Genomic DNA, 17,733 nt, shown 5'->3' on the forward strand with positions numbered 1-17,733 from the left:
AAAATCAGTGTAACATATGAAATGGGGGTTGAGACCGAGGTGGAACCACACTATCTGCCGCGAGTTCAGCCGAACCCAATCATTTTGGCTCAAATTATGTATTTGTCTTAAAATTTTTATTAAATATATACAAACTATTAACTTCATGTTACAAACTCAAAGTTAAATGACTATTATGTTACAAAAAAATAAAAAAGTAATTTTTGTGCTACAAACTCAAAGTTGAATCAACATGCGTGAAATTTACTCTTAATTAGTACGTACATGAAGTATTAACACAAATAACCGCACACTTAATAACTTAAACTAAAAATAACCGGTGAAGGTATAATATATGCATAATTTATGTATTATATGTGTATAATTGTGTATAGTTAATATATAATCTGTGTATATACTAAAAAAATAAACAATTAATATGGATCCCGTACATGAAGTACCTACCCCGTTGGTTCAGGACAGTTATACATGTCCAAAAAAAATGCACTGATGCAACATCTCAAACCTTTAATACGAATAGAGAAAGACATTACTAACATTTAATTCATTAACATTCTAAACCTTACACTGTTCAGTTGCATTGCTCTTAGGCATAGAATGCCCCTACGGCAACAGGATTAAGGGAAAAATCAAAATACCAAAAACACGATTTGCTTTCTCTTACTGTACAAACATCAGTTTGTTTTCGCATCTAAAATGCACGAGCTAAATTCTAAACCACAAAGACGAGCAGTGACATTCGCCCTCGGATAAAAGGCATACAGTGGTATCAAGCTACAAATTCATTTGATATATTTACAACTTGTAGGTTCCATCTAATATCATCAGACACTACACTATGGATTATAGCTGATAATGTCATACCACAACAAAGTCACCATTCGATTTGACTTCCCAAAGACTTAAGGGTAATCTTACCAACGTATATTTGAATGGCATTGTATTATGTAAATGTATCTTCCCGATCTGCCTCAGCAGTGTCACCGTCCTCCATATTGCTGAATTCCAGGAAATGTGTAGGTCGGTAATCCTCATTGTAGTACTCCCGAGGTGTACCTAACTTCACCCCGTACTTCATGCTAACAGTGTGCTTCACTCCCATGAAGTTGTAATTCCATGGACCATTATCAGGTATCTGCACAACAAAGTTAAATTTAGATTCAGTTCTAGACGGAGATGGCATATAAGGAAGCAGGGAGATGCAGGAAACACGGGACGGGAGCAGCAATCAAAAATCCAACTGAATAATCCATATATCTAGCACACTTACCATGTAAAAGCCAAGGAATCGGTCACTCAACAGCATCTGGACCTTCTCATAATGAGTTGGCAGGTAACCATGAGGGTTGTTTCCTGTATCTTTATTAGCACGTCCCCATTCATACCCAGTTGGCGTCAACTTATATGCAGTTAACGAACAAGACCCTGGTGTGAAGCTGCATGTCAATATAATACACTTCTCTCCATCCCAGTGTTTGTTGTTCTCCAGGATCCGAGCATGTGAGGTAACATCCTGTTATTCAAAAGATTCACACATTAGAAGAGCTGTGCATAGAGCAATTGGCTAAACAAATCCCACCTAACCCGTGGAAATATAACTCATTAAAGCTGCACAACAAAACAAAGATGAATAGAAGTTAACCTGTGGAGACAACTGAGGAAGTTCATTTGGTTGTGCGTGCATCCATCCCAAAGGCTCCAAGTCATTGAGAAAATCATGCTCCGGAAGACCGGAAGGTAGATGCACCTGCTGATGTGTCCCCCACTGTGGAGGCATTGCAATACACCGGATTTCCTTCACCTGAGGATTATCTGGTGGACTTACACCATATAAGTAACCAGCAATTTGTGTCCGCAGATCGGCAATGCAAATGAACTTCTTCAGAATATTCTTTGGCATGATGTATGTATATCCAGTCTCCTGCACAAACAGGTAAAAACCAAAATATTAACACCGAATTCGTTGCCATTGTAACAGTGATTCTACGAGCAAGGTGCTAAAGGTATAGTATGTCTAGTTAAACAATAGATGGCAAAGCAAGTGTTACCTTTATGTCCTCTGAATTTACATATATGTGGTTCACACGGAGATAGAGATTTGTTGCAGAAATTGCTCTCACACGCCAATCTGTTTTAGAGCCAAAGGCAGCTTGCTCGTAAGGACTCGTAGTAGTAACGATCAACTCATCACCATGGACATTTGTGGTCTTTGTGGTAACCGCTGTCAGTTGACTTGCTTCCTTGGCCTGAAAAGATGATGCACATTAGCAACTGAATCTGTAAAAACAAAGGGGCCCACATTGATAAGTACTAGAAGGACCAAGATTATAACCTGTTTCTCAATCTCAGCTATCTGTTGGCGCTGCTGGGATGGAGGAGTAATCTCAGCTCCAAGTATAATATCACGGATCTCAGACTGCGTCAATGCTGATGTGTTGACATTGTTCTTTTTTGCATAGTCTGAGAGAATGAGATCTCTAAGCGCTACCTCAACCTGCACCATGCACAGTCCAGAATCAGAAAGGAGTCCATCAAATTAAAATTGACACAATGGTGTCCCCCTAACAAAAGTTTCTTTCACAATATCAAGGCATGGCAAATTCAAGGAGGCATAGGTACATTTTCCTGAACATACCTTCATCCACTGGTCATCTGTAAGTGAAGGCCAGATGTGGTGTGGCTCAGTAACGACCGACTTGTCAGGCTTGAGTAGCATCTTAGCCTTTTCATTGTTCACATGGAGTGCACGCAGGATGAGAATGAGCCTGGAGAATGCTGTATAGGATGAGATGCTCTTCAACCAATCATCATATATGTTGAACAGAACCATTTGTGGCTCCGTAGCCTTCAGTATAAGATCACCAAATTTCTCTATCTTCAAACAGGCCTGGAATGGTAACTGCAGCTCACTTCCTTTGATAACAATATTCGGAAAATCGAGCAAGTGGACCTCCAAAGGATCAAGCATCCCTTTCCGAGTCACAATAATTTGCTTCGGTTGTTCTTCAACTGGCAAAGACCTTACAAGTGCAGCCACTTCTTTGGCTGTTTTCCATTTGGCCAACGCTTTTGCCCTGCCCACACACTTGTGTGAATGACCTGTAAATGAAAAGCACAGCACACACATCAGTTAGAGAACAATGGAGTTTGCCCAAGAGTAAACAAGAAAATTACAGTCGAACTGCACTTACCTTCAAAAACAGTTGACCTGTCCTAGGATTGAAAATGAAAATTGCACCATTAATGGGCTTTGTCGTCAAATTTCCCTCGAAGGTCTTGTGGATGGTCACTCGGTACACGTTTGTGTCATCAACAAACCATATAATTTGATTGCTGAAAATCTCTCCATAATTCTGAGATGATAAATATGGTTCTGTGGGCTCTGAAGAATACAATTGCAACCCTTTCCTTATGCGTTCCCTCAGAACATAGAGTGCAGGATTTGACTGCATAATGGAGCATAAGGATGTTAAGAAACTTTTAGCTGCAACATATACTACACGCAAACCAGTTCATGAAAATAATGGATGATTGTAAGGGGAAAAGTACCTTCATAATCTTGTTCATGGCTTGGGCAAGCAATGGTTTTGAACCAGGGAACCAGTTACCAAAGGCGGAATGCAAGTTGTAAGCAAGGTCAAGTCCAATCATTACACCTGCAAAAAGAAATAACTATAACCTGTCTGACAAAGGAAATAAATTCAGTGGATCACTAGATGCACACGTGACATACCAGTAGGAGATGGATAAATAGACATGTTGTCTGTTGTGTAATCCATGAACTTTGCTCGAGTATAACGCTCAATATCATGAGAATCATAGTCACCCCATCGAAGCTGCACATCTATCCAGTATTTGTTACTAGCCTTCTGGTCAAACACATCCTTCGATTCGGCCACAAGACTAGGTTTCGACATTGGCCATCTATGGGCAGCAAAGAGGAGGATGTCAGCGCATGAGCTATTCATTTTGTAACTCTTTCTTGGATGAATTGTTTCCTTCTGTACAGTCTCAATTTCCAATGCATCCAACTCTTGATCCAAAACTTGGCAAAGATCCATGACAACACTCTCATGGATCTTCTGCCACAAATGTGCACGGAAGATCTGTATCAAAGATATCTTCAGAGTTGGAATCTTCCCATGCATAAATATCCCGGTCAGGTCCAGCTGTACTTGGAAACCAACATAGACATTGGCCCTATTTATTGTTGGCGACCACCAAAGAGTAAACCTACGATTAGGGATTTGATTAAGCCCAGATCGTTGAGCATTAGTCAATTTTTTGTACTTCATGGATTCCTCAAAACCTGAAGCTTTCTCCCAGAAAAGACCCTCCCAAGTAGGGAAACTGAAATATCAAGGAAATTAAGTTAGTAAAGCCTGCACCAAAAGGTTATGCAAAGTGCCAACTGAAACCACACAATCCAGTTCAGAGAGCAAAAACGCATTGGCTCCCAATAATATTAAAAGAAATACAAAGAGCAATGAGGAAGAGAGCATACTATGTTCCTTTGAATAATGTATGCTCAAGAATTCCTTCAACTCCTCCAAGAGCTTGAATCACATCAGTACGATAGTTATTCAGGTTCCATAGCTTTCCATCATTCCTCTGGTGTGTCCACCAGAATGGATTCTGCTTAAGAACTTGGTACTGTTTAAAGTCTGTTCTCACTCTCCATCCTTTGTCATATGCTAGGGTGTGGCGATCCTTCTGGAACAATGTATTGATTCGAGGTATTCCACGATCCCATGAATCCTAACGAATCACAAGAGAGGAAAGTTAACAAAACCAGCAAACAGTCAATTGCCAAAATAACATGAAAGCTGCAAGTAACACATATCACCCCCCCTAAAAAAAGCTAAGCTTATGATTTGCTTTTGTATTTTGAAGTTTTCTTTTCGGCGCCACAATGAAAGGAAATTCCAGATATCACAAATGATATACCTACAAACCACTTAAGAACTACAGCAGAGTAGCAGATAGTGTAGAAAAATTCCAATGGTCCAAAGGATGCAAGAGAAAGTTATCAATATAGCAATTACTCACTTCCAGATCTTCAAGAGTCAAACGCCTATTCTGTGCCTGGGCTTCCTGCCTTTTCAAAGCATATTCGGCCCAAACTCTCTGAGAGTCGATGAACTCACTCTCCCACGGCTGTCAAGGAGTAATAAGTTAGTATTAGTAAAACTAATTTAGGTGGACAAGAGAAAAGTCAAAGCCAGCTTCGAAAGTCACCTGTATATATCGATAAAGATTTGGAATCAATTGGTCCTCTTCATGGCTCATTCCACTTCTGAAATGTGTCACACCAACATCTGTTTGCTGACTATATCTAAGATCACTCTGCGGAATCAATATGTGACCCATTGACAACATTCCCAGCCCTCCAATTTCCTTTGGTGTGTAGAAAATAACAGGAGGAAACCTAAAGCATATTCATCATTAGAAGAGATGTAGAAAATGTATTTACTGAAAATTAAAATAATTCCACCATACGCTCACACGTATTCAAGAACTTACCTACTGGGCATTTTTGAGTTCAAACCAATCTTAATACGAGTTTGTATCTTGTTTTCACATTTGACCAGCAGGTCAAGTAATTCTTGGGTATGCACTGTTGCTTCACGGAAATATGTCATGAGGCCTACAAGAGTAAACCAAAAACCTTAGTGACAAAGTTCATGTTTGAAACAATTAATAGGCAGAAACTCAGGACAAGATGTTACCAATAAGAGCAGTGTTCCATTTGTTAACAATCTTTGTGAATGTTGTAGAACCAGAGGACATGAGGATCTGCCTAACACGATTCTCAAACACCTTCATGTGCTCATCATCTACACGCAAGAAGGCAACAGCTGTGCGTTCCTTAGTCTGCTCATTTTGTAGATTCCAGACTCCATCTCTTGTATTGCTGAATGCCTCTTGGGTCATTCTTATCTTAGGCAGTATCCGAACTTCAAATCCACACCTACACAAGCATGTCAAGGTTAGCTCATTAAATAAGATCCTCAACACTTCAAACTTTAATAGAAAGTGTGCGCCGTTAACAGCTCATCGCGAATGAATATTCCGGCGAACTTTTAGCAGGTCTAAAATTAGGAAGAGTAAGACACAAATAAGTTCTAACTCCTATCCCAAGATATTAGCCACAAAGGATTCTGGGGTAGAATTCAAAATATGGAATTATCCAGTCCTCATCACCACCCAACCCCGAGAATATCATTCAAGTAATCAACAGAATTCTCTAAATAGATATCACCACGCAAAAAAGCTATAACAGACAACAAACAGAAAGATGTACGTACATGCTGAAGAGCAAGTTTGGGTTATCTTTGCTATAAACAGAGACAAAGCTGTTTTCCCACTCCAATGTAGTAATACTTCTAGGCAGCCGATTCTTCATGTCCCAGAAGACACTTCTCCCAAGATTAACTGAAATTGAATTTAACCAAAAAGAAAGTCAAGTTTCACAGTAAAATGAAAATAAATCAACTCTCATTAATTTTACCTGCAATCAGGAAAAATCACCAATTATAGAAACTCGAAATTAAGGCACAACATAGAATAGCCTAAATGACAATTACCATCATGCTTCATGAGCCTCATTCTTGCGTCTCTTGGCCAGCATTTCTTGTTGTTATAACCAACCATGTTTTCATTGTTGGGATCAGGATGCTCAGTAAGATATCTTTGGATAAGGTCCCGAGCCTCTTCATGAGTGAAGCGAAATAATATATGCACCTTGTCAATGTAGCGAGAATACAACCGGATAGGATGCCTCGTTTCCACTCTAGTATCACTAAAGGTTATGAATTCATTAGGCATCTGTGGTGGACCAGCAATTTCACTAGCTCGAGTTAAACCTAGGAGCAAAAGATCCAACACAAGCCCATAGTACTGTACAACAAACGAAGCAAATTGAAGACCACGTATCAGCCCGTATGAGTTTGTGTGGCTCATATCTTTGTAAGACAGCACAACATTGTTTTTTGCAGTAACATAATCAGCAATATTGTGGTCCAGCACCAAACGCAGAAGCCTGCAAGAAAATGAAAGTAGGTCAACACAATACCCAAAAAGGAAAAAGAGAACCGTTATGAAATCTAAATACCAGCAGCTCTCAACAACAAATACCTGTTCAACATGGTCAGGTCAATCTTTTCAAAGAATTTCTCAAACTTTGTCTGCAGCATCACCACACACTGTCCTTCACTGGTGTCCCATACTCCTTGCAAATTGTTTATGCCTTGACACCATTTATATACTAATAGTGGTGGTGGCTCTGAATCAGCAGGCTTAATCCAATTTGGGAAGAGATGGCGCTTATCACCTTCATACCATAGGTACTGGTCCAGGTACGCATCAGTAATCTTCTCAAGTGGTTCGATCTCATAAACAGGAATCAGGTAACTGTACAAGTCCATGAACTCAATGCCAACCTGTGAAATGCAATCATCAGTTCATACTTGAAGAAAGACATTCTTACAGATACTACCAAACTGAATTAGAAGGTCTCTCTTCAGCAACTTCCAGGAAATGATCAGAGCACACATCTTATCTTGTTTCTCTAACCCAAATTTCAATTAACTAATGCATGTGTGTGTGTGTGTATGTGTGTAGAGAGAGGTAACTCCAATTTATATTTAATCCTAGCAAGGATTTTTTCCCACATATCATAGACCTAGGTTTTTTCAGCAGAATTTACATGATACCAAATCTCTCTCTGTGCAAAATTATGGGAAAATTGGACCATGGTATGGCAGCAGTAGCAAGAGTGGTCTAACTATCTGATATCCCTGATTCTTGTATGACCTTTCAGCAACCTCGTTTAGGCTATTTGGATTAAGTAAATACTTAGGGGTCGTTTGGTATGATGGATAAACAAAAATAATCCTGGGATAAAAATAATCTCAGGATTAGGAATAGTACCGGGATAACTTATATCTGCCAGATGGTGGAGTGGAATAGTAATCCCAAGATAAAGCAGTAAAATTGACAATCCCAGGATTAAAACAACATACCAAACAGCCAATAAGAAATAATACCAGGATAACTAGTCACAACATAACTAATCTCAGCATAACTTATCTTCAAACCAAACGACCCCATAGGATATAAACTTTATAAACCTAGGAAAATGTAACAAGATCATAGTTGCTCCCACCAAATCAGTACATTGAGCTCCTTAACACTCAAAAATGTATTTCAAATAGTAAAACTTACTTCTTTGAAGGCACGCTGAGTAAGTAGGTGACGCTTAATCCTTGACAATGCCTCATGCGGATTATCATAAGCTTGCTCAATGAGGCCCAACTCTTCTCTTTGCTGCTGGTTTAACCTCACAGCCACACTGTAAGATTCTTTCAGTCTCTCAAGAGCAAGGATAAGTAGCTTCGTATCATGCTTGTATGACAATGGAGGGAATGGAATAGGAGAAAACTTCCTCGACTCCAACCAATGCACAGTGGTAGTATAAATAGCTACTGCTTCTTCTGGAGTAACATATGGGCCGTCTTTCAAGTAGTTATGTTGCCGCTCCTGTTAATTGAAGGAAACCACAAAGCAACATGAATTACCACCAAGCTTATCTACAATAAGCAGATATTATAACACCAATGCAATTTTTTGAGTAAAAGAAAACCCACAGATAATATCAGTAAAGCTCACCTGTTCAGCCTTCAGCCAAAGGCGAGTCAATCTTCCAAGGTTTTTACGACACACAGTCTTGTCAACAGTTGCTCCTCTTCTTATACGTTCACGGTTGTAGTGAGCAACATTTGTCCACCAATCAGCTTTTGATTTGACATAGCGGAGAATCATGTTCTCAATAGGAACAGGCAAACCTGGGACCTAATAAAACAAATAGCCAAAAGAATTAATCAAATAGATGTGTAGTCTAAAGCGAAACTCATTGTTACAGAAGAGGGGAAAAGGAGAAGAATAGTACCTTCCAAGGAATATTTGCCTTCCAACAACGCCATGCTTCACTTAGATGCTGCAAAATGGTTCTCGCTTTATTTTGCTTGATACCCTCTAAAGTAAAGAGGCACTATATTAGCAAAAAGAGTTGGTTCGTGTAATGTAAAGAAACGAAAGCATCCCAAGAAAGACAGACAATCAATAGTAGACGATTATCACCTGGCATAGCATCAAGGACATCATGCATTACTGCAGCACGGAGCTCCAAGTCAAAGTGACTTTCAACACGTTGCTTTGTGACAGTTTTGGCCACCCCCTTTGAATGGCGACCCTCAAATTGCCTCGCCAGTAAATTTCCTAACCATCGTTCCAAAAGAGGCACTATACCACGAAGGAAGAATAACCACACCCTCCACATAGGTGCCCAGAAACCACAACCAGGACCTTTTCCAACTGGCCCAGTATTGAATCGATAATAGATCAAATGTTTCAAATCCTTGCACATTCGAATCTGCCTCATAAGCCTGTACTTGTAACGGTACATACCCGTCAACTGACCCACATGTGAAAAAATATATTGTAAGCCATCTGCCAGCTGAAATGCATCAACATTTCCCAGACGGAACTGAACATTGGCATCAACAACTAACTTTGTCAAACGCAGAATTTCACGACAAAGGTGGAAAGCATTACCAAACCGGGATTTCTTACGTTCCTTTGTAGTTAGTGTCTTAACAGGCTTCAAATTAAAATTGTAATCAAGGTGAAGATAATTCAGGTTTTTCCTATGGATCAAGAGATTCAGCATATTGTATCCCTGCTTGCAAACTTGGAGACCAGCTTCAGCCCAATCAAGTTCTGTGGTTTGGAAAAATTTTGTGGCTTGAAGTGAGCGGAAGAGATGCTTCTTCTTCTGGGCCTTGGGAGGTCTGTGATGTAGCTCATTCAACACAAAACATTTCAATAACTTCTGATAACTGACACGCACCTTGACAGGATATGATGGAGGACTGGAGGAAATCAAAATAGATAGTTGGATACATTTACGGTATAAAGATTAGCTTGCTACAACAAAAGTAAAAGTGAAGATGGAACCACACCAATGCTCCTTAAACCAATCTGACACAAGGGGTATATCTTCAGCACGTCTTGTCCGACCAGATCTCATGTTAAATGGGCGTGGGGCAAACAACAGGGAAATACCAGCAGCAGTAGTATCAGTATAGATTGGAGTCTCATTCAGCAATGGCTCAACACCCTCAGGCAAGTTAAAGTCATCATCATCGTCATCCTCATGAACTTTTCTCTCGACGGTCCTTGGTGACTATGGGATGTATAAGCGGATCATAATAGAAAGCAGGTAGATCTGGATCCTCTGTTTTTATGTACATGATCATCGGAGTGTGATATATACCAAGCTTCACCTTTCTTGGTCTGTTGTTATAGAGGTGAGGGAAGGCAATTCTGTACTCTGTCCTCAGCGGTGACCTGATGATCAATTTGTTGATATCATTAAACTCATTCCAGTCTTCATCTCCTTTCTCCATGTCACGATATAAAGGTTCAAACTTGGGCCCACCTGCAGCAGAAAAGAAGCTTCTTAATGGAAACAGTCCACCAACCATGAAGATTCAATACAACAAAAATAACTACGCCTCAACACATACCATGAAAATTTATTCCCTAATCCAGCCACCCAAGGCCAGGAAAAAATGGACAAAAAGTGATGCTAGAAGGCGATCCTGTTGGAATGTCACACATTACCTAAATTAGGAGAGGATAGCCAAATATGCAGGGCGAACATGGAAATAGCCAAACAAATACTGAACAGATGGGAGAACTCACCAATATCATAATTGGTTCCTGAATTACCTAGCACTCAGGTATACCTTCTCGATAAGATTACGCAGATACTAGGCAGAAAAAGAAAACTTAGAATTTAATGGGAGGATACTGATCTTCAGCTAGGCAAGCTGAAGCAGTTCAGACCACTAGCATTTTATGGGCACACCAAATAGCTAAGAACTTAGAAGACGGAAACATATAACTAACCACTCAATTGAGCATATTCCTTACCAGGTATGCACATATTCAATGCTTTAGCAGTGAAAAAGGACTCCATATCAAATAAGTAGAAGTAATTGCGATCAGTCAGATCTGAAAGCAGCTGTCCAGCCAGCCGGTGAAGTGTAGCCATTATAGGGAGGGACAAATGCCACCTGCGGTAACTAGGACCGTTAATAAGCTTTGTTTTCACCAGTGGCTTATGGTCATAAAACCAGTTATAAACAGCTGAATCTTCTTCTTCATCCAACTCCAACTGGATTGGCTCCAACGGATCAACATCCAAAAGATTATCAGCATAATCTAATGGAGGCTCCTCATCGTCAAAAGGAGGAAAATGCATTCTCTTGAAATGCCGCCGGTCTCTCTTCTCCCTCCTCATCATGATCCACATAGTGCCCCACTGCAGATTTCATGATTATGAATCAGTCCAAAACATATCGTTTAGTGGAGTTAGAAAGAAACCAAAGCAGGGGTCCAGTAGCATACCTGAGCCAGATATATAGGTTCAACAACCCATGGTATCTCATTAACAAATGTAATAGCACCAGTAATATGGTACAGGATTTTCACATCTCGAACCTGTTAAAACAAAAGCATTACAGAACAAAATGTGGATTCAACTACTACAACAAGACACGGCACGGCACGATTTGTCAAAATAAAACAATCAGCAAGACAGTAGGAAGTACCTGCTCCCACGGCATAGGCATGTTCTCGAGAAGTTTGTAAACAACATGAGGGACAAATTTAAGAGCTCCGAGATACACACGTTTATCATGACGATATTTTTTTGATGACATATCCCCATGGTCCCTGCAAGATGTATGAGCTCGATAAGCAAAGGAGAGAAAAACACAACAATATCACACTTCATAAAGCTGAGCAAATGAGGGTGAGGAGGTCCATGTCTATATCCGAGAACAAATTCGGATTCATGGTCGTTCAACTACGGAAGCTATCCAGCTTATCAGGAGGTTGGAGGAACAGTACAGGGATACGAAGAAGGATCTACACATGGTGTTTATTGACCAAGAGAAAGCATAAGACAAGGTCCCAAAGGAGGTTCTTTGGATACGCTGGGAGGTAAAAGGTGTCCCGGTAGCATGCATTAGTGTGATTAAGGACATGTATGATGGAGCCAAGACTCGGGTTAGGACAGTAGGAGGAGACTCGAAGCATTTTCCGGTGGTTACGGGGTTACACCAAGGATCTACCCTCAGCCCTTTCTTATTTGCCCTGGCGATGGACGCACTGACGCACCATATCAAGGAGAGGTGCCATGGTGTATGTTATTTGCTAATGATATAGTTCTGATTTATGAGACGTGAGGCGGTTGTAAGGCCCCGTAAAATTTTCGCCAAGGAATTTAAAGTTTTGTGGTGCCGAGATAGGCTAACGTGCTTGCAAGCTCGCCGCGATAAGGACTTTTTGGGTTGAAGAATGTATTGAAGAGTTGGTGAAAATTTTGCAAAAGGAGGCAGTTCTGCGGTCAGTTTCACGACCGCAGATCCATTCTGCGGGCCGCAAATCCATTCTGCGGGCCGCATACCCATCGCGGAGTTGAGCAGAAAAATAGTTGAATTTTGAAGATCATTGTGCGGTCCATTATGCGACCGCATAATCGTTTCACAGTACGCACTTTCGTCGCAGATTTCGTATGAAAAATTTCGAAGGGTGATTCTGCAATCCATTTCGCGGCCGCATAACTGGTCTGCGGACCGCAAACCTGCCATAGATTTAACCAGGCCAGTCCAGTTTTTGGGACCATTTTTGCATGTTCTGCAGTCCACTCTGCGACCGCATAGTTAAGTTCGGAGGTTCCATTTTCTATTTTTATAACCCGACCCCATTTTGATTAAAAGCCTTTGGGGCTTGTTTTGAAGGCAAAAATCTGATGTTTTAGAGAAAGGAGAGTATCTTAGAGAGAGAAAGAGAGAGAGAGAGGGAGAAGACCTAGCAATTTTGATCATCCATTCTTGCCCCAATCTTCAAGAATCATGGAAGCCACTCACTAAACCATCATCTATCCGGGTAAATACTTCTCCTAAGTTTTCATGCAAGAAGTTATGGGTCTAAGTATGTTGTGGGGCTGGAGATGGGCCATGCATGTGCCAATAGGAGGTAGTATGTGGGGTTGTTAAACTATTTTGGGTAGTTTCTTGTTGAAATTGGTTGAGGGAGGAAGGGATTTATATTGTAGAGCTTTGTAGTCGATTTTGCATAGTAGGTGTTTGACAAAATTCCCAAGAGACTTATATTATGAGAATCCTTCTAATTAGTATTCGATTTTCCCTATCTTCCGATAGATTGAAATTGCTAGAAGTATTGGGACGTTGTAGTAACCTAAGGAAGGCAAGGAAGGTATGTTGGCTAAACTCCCTTTCTAGAATTGGAATCCATGAGTTCCTCGGAAGTTCTAAATATGGTTTGTTCAAACTCTCGTTCCAATTGTTACAAATTGATTCCGAAAATAGATTTGCTTAAAAGCTTATGTACTCAAGTCATGTTCAAACTTCCCTTATCATATTATGCTCCCCTAAGTGGGAAAATGTTCAAATATGGTTTTTTTTACTAATGCATATGATTTGAATCCATGTTTCACTCGTAAATCATCGTGCTCTCCTTTGTAAGTATTTCTAATGTGTTTTGAGTTCTTATTTACTCATGAGTTGAAACTGTGCAATGCCATTTGAGAGAAGTATTTCAAAAATAAATGGTGGATCATCCGTTTATGATTTTAACTTGTGCTTCGATTGCCAATCATTTTGCTCCATTTCTTTTGAAAGAAATCCATTGTGTTTAAAGCTTTCATTACTAAGGAATTGAAAGCTATGATTTCCGGAATGTTCTATATGTTGATGTTTATGATCATGGTCATTGAAAGTAAAGAAGTGAAAGTGTGAAATATGAAATACGGTCATCGTGCCTTGAATAGATAACTCTATGTATGGCCAAGAGAGCCAATGAAACAATGATGTTGTGAGTGGTTGAAAGTACAAATGAAACTATATATGGTATGAAAGGTCATGAAATGAATGCATTTGTATTTTTGTTTCCTTTGCATACAAAAATATTTTTGAGAATATCATTAGCGAGCCGGGAAGGGTGGGTCGTAACAGCCCAGACCCGAAACTACTACACATGGTGTAGGAGTGGATTGTCATTATTCCCCTTAATTGGGATGAGATTGATATGTTGATAGCCCTGGATTTGATGTCGACTTACACGGCATATGTGGGGAGATGCCCTAGCTGATCGGGTGGTGATCGGATGCCATGTCGCGCGCATGGTGGTTCCTCATTCTTATTAACACCTTTTTTCTGCATCACCACGTCAATCCACATTGATTCGTGGAGAGATGTCTCAACCGATCGAGTTTGTGATCGAACTCCATGCCTCGTGTATGGTGTGATAATCGACGTCTAATGATCTCCCAACCAAAAATAATTATTGTGAAAATTGGTATGTTTTACCTTGGCATTTGGACATCATTGGTTTTACCTTGTTGCTTTTCATGATTATTCATTTATTATATTGGTATTCTATTTCATGAGAGGGTATTTAGCTTTACATACTAGTACTATTCCATATGTAGTAACGTCCCTTTTGCCGGGGGCGCTGCATCTTTAATAGATGCAGGTGGTTAGTCAGCAGGCAGCTTTGTTCCTCGTTAGCAGTTACCCTCTACTCAGCAGACGCAGTAAGCCCTATTCTACTTCGGGGCCCTATGACATTTGATTTTGCACGTTGTGTTTTGAGGTATAGCCGGGGCCTTGTCGCCTGCAATTCTATACTACTCTTCTGTTATACTTAGAGGCTCCGTAGACATGTTGTGGATGGTGTTCGATGTTGGGTAATGAACTAGAAGTGTTGGTATTTGTCAATCATATTTTCCCTCATAACTATGAACTTGTAATATTTTGGAAATTGTAAATGAATTTCCTTTGAGTAATGGAAAAAGAATGTGGAACACTTTACTCGTCTCCTGTCTATCTCTTGTTACTGATTCTTATATTGTTCATGGGTAAGGTTGGGCAGAAGGCATCAAGTCGACTTGCTTGACCGGGTATCTCAATTGAGCAGCGGTCGCGCTCCCCGAGCTTGGGGCGTGACAGCGGTGTTGATAAGATACTGGAGGTTTGGAGACAGACCTTTGAGTCTAAGGGTTTCAAGTTGAACAGGACTAAGACAGAGCACTTGGAGTGCAAGTTCAGCGTCGCGACGGGGGGAGCGGACAGGGACATGAGGTTTGATTCACAAGTCATCACCAAGAAAGAAAGTTTTAAGTACCTTGGGTCGATTATCCAGGGGAACAAGGAGATCGACGAGGATGTCACACATTGTATAGGGGCAGGATGAATGAATTAGAGGTTAGCATCTGGCGTTTTATGTGACAAAAAAGTGCCCCTGGAACTTAAAGGCAAGTTTTATAGAGCAGTTGTTAGACCGGCCATGTTATATGGGGCAAAGTGTTGGCCAGTCAAGATACAAGAAAATGAAAGTAGCATAAATGAGGATGTTGAGATGAATGTACGGGCACACTAGGTTGGATAAGATTAGAAATTAAGATATTCGGACAAAGGTGGGTGTGGCTCCCATAGAAGACAAAATGCGGGAAGAGGGGGTTAAATGGTTCGGGCATGTGTAGAGGAGAAGCCTAGATTCCCCGGTTAGGATGTGCGAGCGATTAGCCTTAACAGGTATGAGAAGAGGTTGAGGGTGGTTGGCGTGACTCCAGCTCACCGAGTACATGACCCTTGATAGGAAGGTATGGAGAGCGAATATTAGGGCTGAAGGTTAGTAAGTAGTTGAGCGTTTTTCTACTCCGTTCTGGGTGTAAGGCTAGTTGGTTAATGTCTTGTTTTAGTATTCTAGAGGTACATGTTATGTTCATACTATTTTTTCACTCCGGTTTCCTAGTACCTTGCCACTGTACTGATTATTGATATTGCTTTTTCCATTTATTTTTTTGATTCTTAGTTCGCTGGTACTATCTTTCTGGCATATGTTGTTATTACTGATCTAATGTTTTATTTCATCTTCTTGTGCCGAGAGTCTTTCGGAAACAACCTCTCTACCCCCATGGTATAGGTAAGGTCTGCGGACACTCTACCCTCCTCATACCCCGCTTGTGGGATTATACTGGGTTGTTGTTGTTGTTGTTGTTTATAAAGCTGAGCAAACATCATCACCAAAGTCATGATTTGTAAAAGTAAAGGTGATGTTGAGACAATGTAGAAAACCCCAGTTCTTCTATACTGACATCTGAACTTAATATAGGTATGGATTAAGGCACTTGGACTACTATCCTATCAGAATTCACTCAGGTAACAAGTTGTTTTTTCCTTCATTCTATCTTTTTAATTTTTAACAGCCCCCATACTTGAATGATTTCAGGTTCTACTTTCCAGGTGTTCGAGAAGTTGGTTGCTCCCATTGTGCAAGTGTTTAAATTCATTTACACACAATTTAAAACAACAAAGATAGTCATGAGGCCCCAGATATTAAAACTCCAGAAACCACATTGTTGATTTAAACACCTCCTATATATGTGTGTATTATATATATCCACTATTTTCTGATTTAACTCACACCTACTAATGCATTTACTGACAACGCAAAGAATTACCTAATAAACTAAAGCACAACACCTCAGAAATAGATTGCCTGTATTTTCTGATAAAATACACCTAAAATGCACAAATTTAACTAGCAAAAAGGCAAAAAAAAAAAAAATTACCTAATAATCTTGCGAACATGCTCCGGAGGCATATCTTCCTTTTGCGTCTCCACAAATCCAAATTTACGCTATACCGCTTAGAGTTAAGCTGCATCCATTTCCTAGCTTTCTCTTCAAGCTGAGCCTCCGTCGGCAAAACAGTATAAGAAGGCGGAGCCGGTCATCCGCTACTACCGCTTGTACCAGGAGGCATCATCGCCGGTCCTGAGCTTGTACCTGGAGGCGGCGGCATCAAGGGCGGCAAAACAGTATAAGAAGGCGGTGGCAGCGGCGGAGCCGGTCCTCCGCTGCTACCGCTTGTACCAGGAGGCATCATCGCCGGTCCTGAGCTTGTACCTGGAGCCGGCGGCATCTCACCAAATTGAAACTCCATTCAAAACTCGGATCGAGGATCCACACCTTCCCAAATTCGACTTCTTTCCCCGGAACAACAGCAGAAAGAGTGAACTTGATATGTAACATTATATATATATATATATATATATATATATATATATATATATAATTTTTATAATTATGGGTTTCGTGCTAGATTTTCTGAAGCTCAGTGGTACCAAACTATCATTAATAATTTTATATTGGTTATCGGTTAATCAATTATCGATCATTATCGGTTTAGTTATCGGTTTATCCGATAAAATAACTTAATTAGAGGAAAAAGTGTAGTGTATAACGCTATTTATTTCTTATAATTTTGATCCCTTCAATTATGTTCTAAGGAGTGAGTAAAAGTTTCATGGACACATGTCTACCATCATCAAAAAGTTGGTTGGTTCATATATTCACACACGAATGAACACTAATTTATATCTATATATATCTATATACTATATTAAAAGCACAAAGACTCTTAACAAAATGTCGTTCGCTTTTTTTACCCTTTACAAATAGAGTTTGCACTAAACAAAATAGTAATTTAATTATTTTTCTAATATCTTAGAGATTGAAATCAACTATAACTCTAATTATTGTATTTTCCATATTTGAATTATATAGAGAATCCT

General features: G+C 40.0%; 1 pseudogene; it reads right to left on the reverse strand.

The window, feature by feature from the left end:
• Positions 1-529: 529 nt before the first annotated feature.
• LOC107806129 (pre-mRNA-processing-splicing factor 8A-like) lies at positions 530-17,152 on the reverse strand (annotated as a pseudogene).
• Between the last annotated feature and the right edge of the window lie 581 nt (positions 17,153-17,733).

This window comes from Nicotiana tabacum, chromosome 15 (genome assembly GCF_000715075.1).
Source record: "Nicotiana tabacum cultivar K326 chromosome 15, ASM71507v2, whole genome shotgun sequence".
Classification (NCBI taxonomy): Eukaryota; Viridiplantae; Streptophyta; class Magnoliopsida; order Solanales; family Solanaceae; genus Nicotiana; species Nicotiana tabacum.